Here is a 15531-nt window from a genome sequence, read left to right as displayed (position 1 = left end):
ATCTTGAAACTTTACCTAAATGTTTGTGATTTTTGACATTTTAGGATCACCAATTTCTTTCACTTCCTGGCAAATATTTTTTACTCTCTTTCAGGAAAAGATACATACACACATATTTTTATAAAGTACCCTTAATACTGGGAAAGGTAGGAAGTAATCTATACCTAGGATTTTGTTTGTTTTTACTCTATTGGATAAGCAAATGGCATCTCCATAGAATGATACAGCAATTGGGGCAGTGGCAGGGGAAGGTGGGGGGTGGTGTGGGGAGGTGATTGATTCTCCAACAAAAACAGTTGCTTTCCCCCGCTGTCTGGAGACTTGCCCGGTTTTTATTTGAATAATTACTCCTCCTCCATACAATATACAAATGCTTTGTATTCTGTGACTCTGATGGGGATCCAGGCTTTAGGATTAAGCTGGTTCCATAAGCGGTAGGAGCAGGACAAAGACACAAAAATGAATATGGTTCTTACAGATAATTTTGAGCCACAGAATCAGTACAGCCTTAATGTCCATCTACCATGGGGCTTTCCTTTCATGGTAGCCATTAAAGTTCCTATGTGTTTCAACAAGCCTGAATTAGACTTCCCTTGTTGTATCTAACAGTATTGTAAAACTAATAGATTACCAAAATAGACACATACTTTCCTATTTGTTCAACAGAGTCCAGCAGCATCCCTCCTTTCCATTCACTTCCTTGACCTTGTCCCTTCTGGTTCCTCTGCTCTTCCCACAGTGTGGTCTCAGCTCTCAGTTAATTAATTCCATTCTTCTTCTTGGAGCTGGAGAGTACTGGGAAACCTTCAAGTCCCGCATTTACTCAGCTGGTTCATCTGTTTGTCTTAATAAACCTTCCTCTTGCTGGTACTAACTTCCTCCTAAAACATAGCTCTAGGGTTTACAATGTTATCCTCTTCCTATCAAAGACTGCTAAGGTTTCTTTCCTCATACTTAGATATGAGCCAAGAGCCCCAAAGATAGGTGACAAACTCTCTAATAGTAATGGGGAGAAGAAAGCTTCCTTCTACCATAACGGTGTTTGCAGTGTGTGCAGAGATTTCCCGAAAGGCCTCACTGTGGAGCAATATCGTTCAAGTGAAAGTCTCTTAAGAGTACACATTTCCTTTTTATGCCTGGGAATTAAATTATCAAAATATGTTCTTGTGCTAGATATCTCTCCTTTCTCTTTCTCTCAATACACACACATACATGCATATGTACATATGATTGCATGCATACATATATTTATACAAATGCATACATATATACAGCTTGTGCCATGCCTTCATAGTACCTCCAATATGTATATAGCATGTTATTCTGAGTTTATGTCTGTAAGACAATTACATAAGGTTTTTTAGATTATCACCATTTTGTAGTTTTATGTCCTCCTGCCTAGAGCAGCCTGTATAGTCATGGACAAATAGAGCAACGGGTTTGAAGTGGATTGTAAGGCCCAGCTTACCCAGTCATTAAGAAATAGGTACTTGTCTATAAAGCACAATGCCTGGGAAGTAGTAACTGGGAATACTGAACAAATCATGAAAGCACTCAAAAATGGGAATTGCCTATTACTGACCAATGGAACCTCTATTTCAAATTATTACTTTGGGGAAGGTGCCTGACTATACAGACATTGTTCATAATATGTTATGACCATCTTGTTTTTATTCATTTGAATGTACCAAGCCCCCCTTTCTAAATGCAAGCTGTGAAAATGCAAGAAGCCAGGCAGGCAGTTGCTCTTCCTCTCTGGAATTTATTCACACCATGAGTCACTTCTAAGGGCCTTGTTCTCAACTCTCCAGACTTTTCACTTGCCTTTCCAAGGTCCCTTGGCTGATTGAGCCTTGTTATCCTGGCTTAATCAACCCTTGTTCTAGAAGGTCTGTTACTTACTCCCTGATCTCACGTGTTCTGAGTATCGACAAGAAACACCTGACTCCTTGACCCTCCTGTATTATTTATTGCTGCATAACAGATAATGTCAAAAGTTAATAGCTAAAAAGGACAAATTTATCTCACAGAATTTCTGAGGTCAGCCATCCTGGGGAGTCTTGGCTGGGATTGTTCTGGCTCGTGGTCTCTCATGAGGTTGTAGTCAAGATGGCAGATGGGGCAGCAGTCAGCTGAAGGCTTTACCGACACTGAAGCATCCACTTCCAAGACAGCTAATTCTCCTAGCTCCAGGCAAGAGGCCTCTGTTTTTTTCCATATGGGCCTCTTTTTATGATATGGAAGCTGGCTTCCCTCAGAGAGAGCCAAGAGCAGGGGTGAAGATTAACTATGAGTGTTTTATATCCTATCATGATTATGTTAATGATGTTGTAAGAGCAGAGGCACAAAGGTTAATTCATGCTGTGGGGTAATGATTTAATATTTTAGAAGGACACCTATCTTTACATTAAAACATGTCTGTGTTTTAATTCCAATATAAAATACAAATATTCTGGCATAGAAGAGGACACTTATTTTATACATCTCTGAAACGTAATAGAACATAAAATATACAGTGCATGAAATCGACTATACGAATAGTGACAACAGGTCACAGTGGAATTGTAAACATTTAAATAATGTTGGCAATGTAGACACCAAACCAAAACTGTAAGTTACAACTGTAAGAAAGATATTTCAGAGAGGTGTACTTCTGCCCCTGCTGTAAGATCTAGAATGGGACTTATAGATAATATATTGAGAGCAGAAATACATTCTGGTTGAACTTCCTACAGAATAATAATAACTGATGTGCTTCTGCTAGTCTTTTTTTCTTTTTTTTTGAGACAGAGTCTCACTCTGTTGCCTAGGCTGGAGTGCAGTGGCGCAATCTTGGCTTACTGCAACCTCTGCCTCTTGGGTTCAAGGAATTCTCTTGCCTCAGCCTCCCGAGTAGCTGGGATTACAGGTGCCAGCCACCATGCCTGGCTAATTTATTACATTTTTGGTAGAGACAGGGTTTTATATTGGACAGGCTGGTCTTGAACTCCTGACCTCGTGATCCATCCGCCTCGGCCTCCCAAAGTGCTGGGATTACATGCACGAGCCACTATGCCCGGCCAACTTCTGCTAGTCTTTTTGCAGTTTCCCTATTTAGTTATCTATGATCTCCTCTACTTGCATAACTTACCATGAACTTACTAACTTCAGAGCATCCTATATCTACTCACTAACTTTGGTAACTTTCCCTTGTCTGATGCATTAAATTTCCTTTCCAATCAATGTGATTGACTCAACACCACACAGTTCAGCAGTTACTAAAATGCACCAAAGAGTTACTACAAGACTGTAATTTAAATTCAGGCAGGCAATTTCAAAAAGTTACATCTGGTAGCTTTTCTGCAAAGTGGTTGTAACCCAGATGTTCTATCTATGTGAAGACAGCTCAACAATATTTCTATGAAAAAGGCATTAGAGAAGGACCTGACACATTATCTCAAGAGATACACTATCATTCTACTGCTATACTGGGTACACCTTTTGCATTGTCAATAGCTCCCATGATTAAAAGAGAGAATTAATATGACAGACATCTTGATTCATACTTTATTTCAATCATCTCACTTGATCCTTCAAACTCTATATTATGTATTTTTTCATTGTAGAAATTAATGCTCAGAAATAAATAGCACACTACAAAATGCCATAATTGAAACCCAAGCTTGCCAGCCTCTAAAGCCCATTTTTCGACCATGATACCATGGTGCTTTTTTCAAGCGATATGGCTTTTACCTCTCCTCTAATGACTTTTTCATTCACCTCTCCACCTTGGCTTTATGGCGTGCATGCACACGCACACATACACATACACACACACACACACACACACACACAGAGCTTAGGTTAGCTCACCATTATTTCTTTAATACCCGTTATTTGAATTTTTGCCAACCAGGCACCAAAGTGACTTATTTTTTTATATTGCATCTAGTTTGCTAAATGATAAGGGACATGTAGTAATAAAATAATATCCCAGAGGACATTTTCACATTTTAGTTGCTGTTTCTCTTTTAAAATTTCCATCCTTGAAAGAGCCAAACAGCCATAGGCTCTGGATATAATAGCTTCAGCTGCAAATAAAAAAAATGTCTTTATGGATGGAAGGTGTGAAAAGGACTATTGCATCAGTCTCTCAGCTACTCTCCCACGGAACATTGTAGTGTGTTCAAACAAATGAGGACAGTAGTGAATAAACCAGTCTTTTAAACTTGTGTAAGATTTTCCATACCTGGATTTCAGATCGTTTTAGAGGCAAGTATTAATTTATTATTTTTTTCTCCTAATTTTTCATATGAACAAATTTAGGCACAGAGGAAATAATGAACTTGGCAGAGAATCAGGAGCAAGACATAGATGGAAAATGATGCTGATTTAAATGCTTCCTGCTTGCATTTCTCATAATGAAAGCACAGCCATACTGTGACACTTGTATTTTATGGTTCACTGAAGAGCCGCAGTAACAAATTTTAAATACCTATCAAATGTCATAAAATGTCATTTAATATTGTTCTTGATTTGTAAAGGGAAAATGAAAACTGATAAATTTCATGTATATTTTGTGCTGGTTCAAGAAACTAAATACCATACTATAAGACTTTCAAGAAATATCCAGTCAATTGTAATATGGTAATATTAAATAAGAGGGTGCTACACTTTTTCAAGAGAAAGCATTAAAAAGGTTATTTTAATGATGCTCTAAACAATTTCTTTGGTTGCATCACAGCATAGGTTCAGTTGATAATAAGAATTGCCTTTGAATGAAGTACTCTAAATTTTTACAAGACTCCAATTCTCCTGTGCAATTATGGAATTTGAAACGTAATTCTCCCTGGAACCATAAAAGAATTAAGACCAGAGAAATGCTGTTAAGAATAAAGCAAGATAAAAAGGAATTGCTTCAAAGACCCTTTTTATTCTTCTAATTCTTAGTGCCATGTTATATTCCAAGTCACTACACGTTGTTATGGAAAAAGGACAATGAGAAAATCCACTCTAGACAATTGAACATTTCTAGAATGTTGACTCACGGATATTTTTTCTCTTGATAATTATGTATTAATTCACTACGGACATCTGTGTGTGAAATCCTCAGAGAATTTCCAGAGAAATGGATGATAATGTCAATACATAACTGTTTGGCATTGGTTTATTGTGGACTCAGCACTGTGTTAGGCACAATGGCTCAGGCAAATGGTTTGGGAACACGGCCCCTGCTCTAGATCTGCATGGCATTTGTTTATCATCTGAACTGAGATGTGGTTATTACAACTTAACTTCTATCTCCATTTCATATTCCATTAATCATCAAGTCCTATAGATTCTATCACCTTCATAATCTTTCAAATCTACCCATTTTACTATATCTCCAATACCACTATTAATAATTATCACAATAAGCTCCTAATCGCCCTCTTTGTCTTCAATCCTATCCACTTTAATTCATTCTGAAAACAGTTTAAACTGTTTCAGAGTATTTCCATTTAACAAGTTCAAGCCCATCAGCATAACTAGGCAAGGTCCTCCGTAAGCTGACCCTTAACTTCTAGCTTAGAATTTTTACTCCTTCTGCAAATATTTCATCCAAATTAAATATCATGTAGTTTCTTGAGCAAGAAAGATTCTTCTCTCTTCTTCTCCCAAGTCCTTTATTTCCTCCTTCTAGAGCATACTTCCTCTCACCTTTCACCTGGCTCATGTTACCAGTCTGTTGAGACTTAGTTCAGAAATCAAGTCTTTCATTTTGTCTTTCCCCACCCTCTCCCTTCCTATGAATTAACTCTTTCTTCTATGTAAACAATTAGCTTAGGTATTTATAACTGATGCTGTACTTATATGGTTCTGTTGTCTTCCATGAACATGTATTAGATCTTTGAAGACAAATATGTGTTATTCATATTCATCTTATGAAATTTGTCCTACACAGAATTTGGCATATGGTTGCCCATTCAAATGTTTATGGAATAAATATGAATAAACTCAAAATAAAGAGAACATATATTAATTTTGTCCTAATTTGCAAAATTCTCTATTTCCCTCACTGCAAACTATCCCCACTGAGAGAATTGGTATCTGAGTTCATAGTGTTGATTTCTAACATTTTCAAACAAAAAACTATGTTTCAATTATAAATCATGTATTTAGGTAAGAATACTTGCTTCATCAACTATAAGAACATAAATTGTAAGACACATTTTCTCTACTGAGATGTTAAAATGAAGGGGAGAAATGTGTGTTTTATAATTAATGAAATAAAATTCCTTAAGGTCTTACCATATGCTTGGCCCCATGCTGTGTTTTATATTAATTCTCTTAATATTCACCACAGTCCTATGAGGAGGGTATTTTTATTATTCTCATTCTAAAAATTAATAAAATAATTTCAAAGAAAGGTAATTTTCCCAAAGTTACCCAGATTATAAGGGACAATTAAATTGTAGGATTTATCTCTATCTTACTCTACTGTCTGAAACATTCTTGATATTCCTTTATTGGGTTCAGTGCAAGAAGAAACCATAGAAAATAACATTATTGGTCCTCATTTTAGAATATTATTTCCTTGAGTTCATCATACACACATGCACACATAAACACAAATATACACAGTAATTGTAAACAGTGTGGTAATTTCTTTAAATTTTGTTAAAATGCCTCCTGAGAAAAATGGAGACAAGTGGGGGAGAGAATCTCAGAGCCTGAAGACTATCTTTCTAAGACAGGCAGAAAAGAATAGAGATGAAAGAATAAAAAAGACTAAAATATCTCCAAGAAATATGGGATTATGTAAAGAGACAGAACCTACGACTGATTGGGGTACCTCAAAGAGATGGGGAGAATGGAATCAAGTTGGAAAACATACTTCAGGATATCATCCAGGAGAACTTCCCCAACCTAGCAAGACAGACCAACATTTAAATTCAAGAAATTCAGAAGGACACTCCATGAGAATATCAATCCCAGGACACATAATGATCAGATTCTCCAAGTTCAAAATGAAAGAAAAAATGTTAAGGGCAGCCAGAGAGAAAGTCCAGGTCACCTACAAAGGGAAAGCCATAAGACTAACAGTGGACCTCTCAGTGGAAACTCTCCAAGCCAGAAGAGATTGGGGGCCAATATTCAACATTCTTAAAGAAAATAATTTCCAGCCTAGAACTTCATATCTGGTCAAACTAAGCTTCATAAGCGAAAGAGAAATAAAATCCTTTACAAACAAGCAAATCCTGAGGGAATTTGTCACCCTTGGGCCTTCCTTGTAAGAGCTCCTAAAAGAAAAACTGAAAATTGAAAGAAAAAATTGTTACCAGCCACTACAAAAAAACACACTGAAATACACAGACCAGTGACACTATGAAGCAACCACATACACAATTCTGCAAAATGACCAGCTAGCATCATGATGACAGGATCAGATTACATAATTTGTAACAATAACAATACTAACCTTAAATGTAAATACATAACAATACTAACCTTAACACATAACAATACTAACCTTAAATGTAAATGGGCTTAATGCCTCAATTAAAAGACACAGAAAGGCAAGCTGGATAAAGGGCCAAGACCCATCACTATGCTGTCTTGAGAAGAGCCATCTCATGTGCAAAGACACACATAGGCTCAAAATAAAGGGACAAAGGAAAATTTACCAAGCAAATAGAAATCAAAGAAGAGGTTGCAATCTTAGTTTCTGACAAAACAGACTTTAAACCAAAAAGATGAGAAAAGACAAAGAAGGGCATTACATAATGGTAAAGGGTTCAATTAAAGAAGAGCTAACTCTATTAATATATATATGCATCCAATACAGGAGCACCCAGATTCATAAAGCAAAGTGTCACAAAGAGACTTAGACTCCCACACAATAATAGTGGAAGACTTTAATACCTCACTGACAATATTAGACAGATCATTGAGACAGAATACTAACAAAGATATTCAGGACCTGAACTCAGTTCTGGATCAAGCAGACCTGATAGATATCTACAGAACTCTCCACCCCAAAACAACAGAGTATACATTCTTTTCATCACCATGTGGCACTTTAAAATTGATCATGTAATCAGAAGTAAAACACTCCTCAGCAAATGCAAAAGACCTAAAATCATCAACAGCCTCTTAGATGGCAGCACAACCAAATTAGAACTCAAGATTGAGAAATTCACTCAAAGCCACACTATCAAATGGGAATCAAACAACCTGCTCCTGAATGACTCCTGGATAAATAACGAAATTAAGGCAGAAGTTAAGAAATTGTTTGAAACCAATGAGAACAAAGAGACAATGTGCCAGAATCTCTGGGACACAACTAAAGCAGTGTTAAGAGGGAAATTTATAGCACTAAATGTCCACATCAGAAAGCAGGAAAGATCTAAAATTGACACCCTAACATCACAATTAAAAGAGCTGGAAAGGCAAGAGCAAACAAATTCAAAAGCTAGCAGAAGAAAAGAAATAACTAAGATCAGAGCAGAACTGAAGGAGATGCAGAAATAAAAACTCTCCAAAAAATCAATGAATCCAGGAGCTGGTGTTTTGAAAAAAATAACAAAATCAATAGACCACTAGCTAGACTAATAAATAAGAAATGAGAGAAGAATCAAATAGACACAATAAAAAATGATAAACTCCACCGAAATACAAACTACCATCAGAGAATACTATAAACACCTCTATGCACATAAACTAGAAAATCTAGAAGAAATGAACAAATTCCTGGACACATACACCTTCCCAAGACTAACTCAGGAAGAAGTTGAATCCCAGAATAGACCAATAACAGGTTCTGAAATTGAGGCAGTAATTAATAGCCTACTGATCAAAAACAGCCCAAGACCAGGTGGATTCTACCAGATGTACAAAGAGGAGATGGTTGACATTCCTTCTGAAACTATTCCAAAAAATGAAAAGGAGAAATTCCTCCCTAAGTCATTTTATGAAGCCAGCATCATCCTGATACCAAAAACTGGGAAGAGACACAACAAAAAAAGAAAACTCCAGACGAACATCCCTGAGGAATATCAGTGCGAAAATCCTCAAAATACTGGCAAACCGATTCCAGCAGTACATCAAAAAGCTTACCCACCACTATCAAGTCAGCTTCATCCCTAGGGCATAAGGCTGGTTCAACATTTGTAAATCACAATACATCACATAACCAAAACCAAACACAAAAACCATATGATTATCTCAATAAGATGCAGAAAAGGCCTTTGATAAAATTCAACATCCCTTTATGTTAAAAACTCTCAATAAACTAGGTAATAAGAGCTATTTATGCCAAACCCATAGCCAATATATTGAATAGACAGAAATGACAAGATGGACATAATACTATTGCACCCTTACTAGACTACAGTGTAGTATAAACATAAATTTTATATGCACTGGGAAACCAAACACTTCATCTGACTTGCTTTATTGCAGTGGCCTGGAACTGAATCCACAATATCTGAGGTATGCCACTATTTGAACTGAATAAAATTGGTAGCTTTTACTTTGTTTTTACTTCTTCAGCAATCATAACGAATTTTGGTGTATTTAAAGTACAGCAAGGTAATTATTATCTTCAAAGAGCCCCTAAATTAGTGGAGGAGAGAATACCTATAAAAATGTAAGAACAATGCTGGTAAATAATGACAAATGGCATAATAAGGGAATAGGTCCAATGGTTAAGAATTGCACAAAAATAAAAATCACTCTATATTTAGAAGAATTGGAAAAAGCATCAGGAATGGTATCTTATTTTAACAAAATTTGTACAATTCAAAAGGCTGACATAAGTGATGGGCTCTGGGTATATGGAACAGCCTGAGCAAGAGTGGAGTGTAGAAATTTCCCAGAGAATTGAGAAATACTTTTATGACTTGTATGTCAGAGAGTACATGGCAAACATAGTGCAATGTTAAGACTATAGATCTGGAGTTCTTTCTAGCCTCCACTCCTGGTTATTTCCTACTGATTAGCTGTGTGGCATTGATGAAGTCACTTAACATCCCTGAACTGGAGTTTTCTCATAGATGGAATGGGACTAGTGATACAACTGATTTACAGCTATTGAGATAGAATTTTTTGTTAGTGGAAGAAAGAGATGGATAGATAAAAAGATGAGATAAGTCTGGGGAAAGAAATCAGGTCTTTTAGAGATGTACATTAGGGATTTGGAACTTCTTGCTGTAGGCATGTAAAATGTAACTTGGATTACCTGAACTGGTTAATGCACATGATACAATTATTTAAATTAATTAAATTCAGAAGAAGTATTAATTTATGCTTACTAGATTACATATGACAATGAACTTTCTGACATTGAAAACGCAAAGATAAGTAATAGCTACAATGTATTTGATATTTTATTAGATTATATAGTTGATATTTTATTAGATTATATAGTTGATATTTTATTAGATTCTACATGCTACTAGAACATTCAAATAAACATAGTTAAGATAGAGCAATGACAATACAATATTTCAAAATCTAATTTCCCTTAACATATTAATTTAATGTGATGTTAATATATTTTATATAATTAATATCATATAACAAATTTTATAATAATTTTCCTTGACTGGATTTACAAATAGTTGAGAGCAGTTATTTGCCTTTGACTCTTGTGGAGACCACAATCTGCTGGTTTACATTACTAACTTGTTTAGAGACTCATTTTCCTGATTAACAGAGGCAAACTTCACAGGTTCCAGAAATTAATGATATTTTATTGGCCTAGTATTCCAGGTAAAAAGGGAATTTCTGATAGGATGATTTAGATAATTGTCTCAATTTGCTTCATAGCTTTCCACTTATTGATACATCATTAGAGTTTACCTCATGTGTATTCTGACAGGCACAGGTAATCAGTTGAATATATCTATAGGTGATTCAGCCTGTGTTAAGTGCCTCCTCAGGAAAGCATGTGCACATGATTGCATTGTTGAAGGTACATTACCAATAAAGACACCATGAAATTGCAAATCAACTCATAGATTTGTTAAAAACACTCAAACTTTTTAAGAATAGCTTTTTCTGTGTTTTACTTTTTTTCTCATTGATAATGTCAGCATTAAAAAGACACGCTGCGGTGCCTCGATGCTTCCTCTCTTTGTAAGTTGTACCTTGGTAAGTATTCAGAACAAAAAATAGGCATACAAATTTCTTAAACTTCGTTTTGGTAAAAGCTAAGACACAAATACACAAACACTAGCCTAGGCCTACACTGGATCAGGATCATCAATATCAGTCTTCCATCTCCATATCTCGTCCCACTGGAAGGTCATCTGAAGCAATACCACACATGAAGCTGTCATCTCCCGTGGTAACAATGCCTTCTTCTGAAATAGCTCTTGAAGGACCTGCCTCAGGCTATTTTACAGTTAACTTATTTGTTTGTAAGTAGAAGGAATGCTTTCTAAAATAATACCAAAAATCATAGTGTACTAAACACATAAACCAGTAACATAGTTGTTCATTATCAACTTTCATGTACTACGTATACTTATATGTGCTATATATTTTTTTTTTTTTTTTTGAGATGGAGTCTCGCTCTGTCCTCAAGTCTAGAGTGCAGTGGTGCGATCTCGGCTCACTACAAGCTTCACCTTCCGGGTTCACCCCATTCTCCTGCCTCAGCCTCCTGAGTAACTGGGACTACAGGGGCCTGCCACCACCCTTAGCTAATTTTTTCTATTTTTAGTAGAGACGGGGTTTCACCGTGTTAGCCAGGATGGTCTCGATCTCCTGACCTCGTGATCTGCCCGCCTCAGCCCCCCAAAGTGCTGGGATTACAGGTGTGAGTCACCACGCCTGGCCTATATGTGCTATAATTTTACAGAACCAGGAGCTCAGTAGGTTTACGCCATCATCACTACAAACACGTGAGTATTGCGTTGTATTACAAGGTTAAGATGGCTATGCTGTCACCAGGCAATGAGAATTTTTCAGTTTCATTATAATTTTACAGAACTACCCTGATACATGCAGGCCATCATTGGCAAAATGTTATGCAGTGCATGACTGTATTAAATTGGAAGAAAGAGTGAGATAATGGGTGGAGCCAAGATGGCCGAATAGGAACAGCTCCGGTCTCCAGCTCCCAGCCCTAGTGACACAGAAGACGGGTGATTTCTGCATTTCTGCTTGAGGTAGCGGTTTCATCTCACTAGGGAGTGCCAAACAGTGGGTGCAGGACAGTCGGTGAAACGCACTGTGCGTGAACCGAAGCAGAGGGAGGCATTGCCTCACTTGGGAAGCGCAAGGGGTCAGGGAGTTCCCTTTCCTAGTCAAAGAAAGGGGTAACAGACGGCACCTGGAATATCGGGTCAGTCCCATCCTAATACTGTGCTTTTCCAACGGGCCTGGAAAACGGCACACTAGGAGATTGTGTCCCGCACCTGGCTCAGAGGGTCCTATGCCCACGGAGTCTCGCTGATTGCTAGCACAGCAGTCTGAGATCAAGCTGCAATGTGGCAGTGAGGCTGGGGGAGGGGCGCCAGCCATTGCCCAGGCTTGCTTAGGTAAACAAAGCAGCCAGGAAGCTCCAACTGGAAGGAGCCCACCACAGCTCAAGGAGGCCTGCCTGCCTTTGTAGGCTCCATCTCTGGGGGCACGGCACAGACAAACAAAAACTCAGCAGGAACCTCCACAGACTTAAATGTCCCTGTCTGACTGACAGCTTTGAAGAGAGTAGTGGTTCTCCCAGGACGCAGCTGGAGATCTGAGAACGGACAGACTGCCTCCTAAAGTGGGTCCCTCACCTCTGAGCAGCCTAACTGGGAGGCACCCCCCCAGTAGGGACAGACTGACACCTCACTCGGCCGGGTACTCCTCTGAGACAAAACTTCCAGAGGAATTATCAGACAGCTGAATTGGTGGTCTCACGAAAATCCGCTGTTCTGCAGCCACTGCTGCTGACTCCCAGCCAAACAGGGTCTGGAGTGGACCTCTAGTAAACTCCAACAGACCTGCAGCTGAGGGTCCTGTCTGGTAGAAGGAAAACTAACAAAAAGAAAAGACATCCACACCAAAAACCCATCTGTACATCACCATCATCAAAGACAAAAAGTAGATAAAACCACAAAGATGGGGAAAAAACAGAGCAGAAAAACTGTAAACTCTAAAAAGCAGAGCACCACTCCTCCTCCAAAGGAACGCAGTTCCTCACCAGCAACGGAACAAAGCTGGATAGAGGATGACTTTGACCGGTTGAGAGAAGAAGGCTTCAGATGATCAAACTACTCTGAGCTATGAGAGGAAATTCAAAACAATAGCAAAGAAGTTAAAAACTTTGAAAAAAAGTTAGAAGAATGGATAACTAGAATAACCAATGGAGAGAAGGGTTTAAAGGAGCTGATGGAGCTGAAAGCCAAGTTTCGAGAACTACACGAAGATTGCAGAAGCCTCAGTAGCAGATGCGATCAACTGGAAGAAAGGGTATCAGTGATGGAAGATGAAATGAATGAAATGAAGAGAGAAGGGAAGTTTAGAGAAAAAAGAATAAAAAGAAATGAACAAAGCCTCCAAGAAATTTGGGACTATGTGAAAAGACCAAACCTACGTCTGATTGGTGTACCTGAAAATGACGGGGAGAATGGAACCAAGTTGGAAAACACTCTGCAAGATATTATCCAGGAGAACTTCCCCAATCTAGCAAGGCAGGCCAACATTCAGATTCAGGAAATACAGAGAACGCCACAAAGATACTCCTCGAGAAGAGCAACTCCAAGACACATAATTGTCAGATTCACCAAAGTTGAAATGAAGGAAAAAATGTTAAGAGCAGCCAGAGAGAAAGGTCGGGCTACCCACAAAGGGAAGCCCATCAGACTAACAGCTGATCTGTCGGCAGAAACTCTACAAGCCAGAAGAGAGTGGGGGCCGATATTCAACATTCTTAAAGAAAAGAATTTTCAACCCAGAATTTCCTATCCAGCCAAATTAAGCTTCGTAAGTGAAGGAGAAATAAAATACTTTACAGACAAGCAAATGCTGAGTGATTTTGTCACCACCAGGCCTGCCCTAAAAGAGCTCCTGAAGGAAGCACTAAACATGGAAAGGAACAACCGGTACCAGCCACTGCAAAAACACGCCAAATTGTAAAGACCATCGACGCTAGGAAGAAACTGCAGCAACTAATGAGCAAAATAACCAACTAACATCATAATGACAGGATCAGATTCACACATAACAATATTAATGTTAAATGTAAATGGGCTAAATGCTCCAATTAAAAGACACAGACTGGCAAACTGGATAAGGAGTCAGGACCCATCAGTGTGCTGTATTCAGGAAACCCATCTCATGTGCAGAGACACACATAGACTCAAAATAAAGGGATGGAGGAAGATCTATCAAGCAAATGGAAAACAAAAAAAGGCAGGGGTTGCAATCCTAGTCTCCGATAAAATAGACTTTAAACCAACAAAGATCAAAAGAGACAAAGAAGGCCATTACATAATGGTAAAGGGATCAATTCAACAAGAGCTAACTATCCTAAATATATATGCACCCAACACAGGAGCACCCAGATTCATAAAGCAAGTCCTGAGTGACCTACAAAGGGACTTAAACTCCCACACAATAATAATGGGAGATTTTAACACCCCACTGTCAACATTAGACAGATCAACGAGACAAAGATAACAAGGATATCCAGGAATTGAACTCAGCTCTACATAAAGTGGACCTAATAGACATCTACAGAACTCTCCACCCCAAATCAACAGAATATACATTTTTTTCAGCACCACACCACACCTATTCCAAAATTGACCACATAGTTGGAAGTAAAGCTCTCCTCAGCAAATGTAAAAGAACAGAAATTATAACAAACTGTCTCTCAGACCACAGTGCAATCAAACTAGAACTCAGGATTAAGAAACTCACTCAAAACCACTCAACTACATGGAAACTGAACAACCTGCTCCTGAATGACTATTGGGTACATAATGAAATGTAGGCAGAAATAAAGATGTTCTTTGAAACCAACGAGAACAAAGACACAACATACCAGAATCTCTGGGACACATTCAAAGCAGTGTGTAGAGGGAAATTTATAGCACTAAATGCCCACAAGAGAAAGCAGGAAAGATCCAAAATTAACACCCTAACATCACAATTAAAAGAACTAGAAAAGCAAGAGCAAACACATTCAAAAGCTAGCAGAAGGCTAGAAATAACTAAAATCAGAATAGAACTGAAGGAAATAGAGACACAAAAAACCCTTCAAAAAATTAATGAATCCAGGAGCTGGTTTTTTGAAAAGATCAACAAAATTGATAGACCGCTAGCAAGACTAATAAAGAAGAAAAGAGAGAAGAATCAAATAGATGCAATAAAAAATGAAAAAGGGGATATCACCACCGATCCCACAGAAATACAATCTAGCATCAGAGATTACTACAAACACCTCTACGCAAATAAACTAGAAAATCTAGAAGAAATGGATAAATTCCTCGACAAATACACCCTCCCAAGACTAAATCAGGAAGAAGTTGAATCTCTGAATAGACCAATAACAGGTTCTGAAATTGTGGCAAT

The sequence above is a fragment of the Nomascus leucogenys genome, chromosome 4 (assembly GCF_006542625.1).
Source record: "Nomascus leucogenys isolate Asia chromosome 4, Asia_NLE_v1, whole genome shotgun sequence".
In the NCBI taxonomy this organism is placed as follows: Eukaryota; Metazoa; Chordata; class Mammalia; order Primates; family Hylobatidae; genus Nomascus; species Nomascus leucogenys.
This window is presented reverse-complemented; position numbering follows the sequence as displayed.